Genomic DNA, 667 nt, shown 5'->3' with positions numbered 1-667 from the left:
GTGGTTTCAAGCAAGGGTAATGTGAGAGCCAAAAAGGACTGTGGTGGGTTGACCCTGGTTGGATACCGGCTTCTCAGCAAAGCCCCTCTGTAACTTGCCTCCTCATCTAGAGGAGGGAGAGAAAACATAGCAAAAGGCTCATGGGTCAAGATAAGGACGGGAAGAGATCACTCACCAATCGCCATCACAGGCAAAACAGACTCAACTGGGAGAAATTAGTTTATTGCCAAACAAATTAGAGTAGGGCAGTTAGAGATGGAAATGAAGTCTCAAAACACCTTCATCTCACCCCTCCCTTCTTCCAAGGCTCAACTCCACACCCTTCTACAGGGAGCAGCCCTTCAGGAACAGACTGCCTCAGTGCGGGTAACCCACAGGGTCACAGATCCTCGCCCCCAAAGCTCGTTAAACCCATAAACCAAAGCCACCCACTCCTTATCGCCGCCTGCCCAGACCTTTTTGCAGAGACACTGCTGGGCGGACCGCGGGTCCAGCTCGGCAGCTCCATTGGGCAGTTGTTTCGTCAATCACTGTGAGGGGGAGCTGCCCGCGGGTCTGTTCTGTTTGCCGGGCGCTTGCGCGTGTCCCGCAGGCGTTTACCAGGGGTTACCGGGGGCCGGTCGCCCGCGGGGGCCGGTTCTTGGCCGTGTCCATGGAGCAGCGCCGT

The sequence above is a fragment of the Corvus brachyrhynchos genome, unplaced genomic scaffold (genome assembly GCF_000691975.1).
Source record: "Corvus brachyrhynchos isolate BGI_N302 unplaced genomic scaffold, ASM69197v1 scaffold239, whole genome shotgun sequence".
NCBI lineage: Eukaryota > Metazoa > Chordata > Aves > Passeriformes > Corvidae > Corvus > Corvus brachyrhynchos.
Note: the sequence above shows the minus strand (reverse complement) of the source record.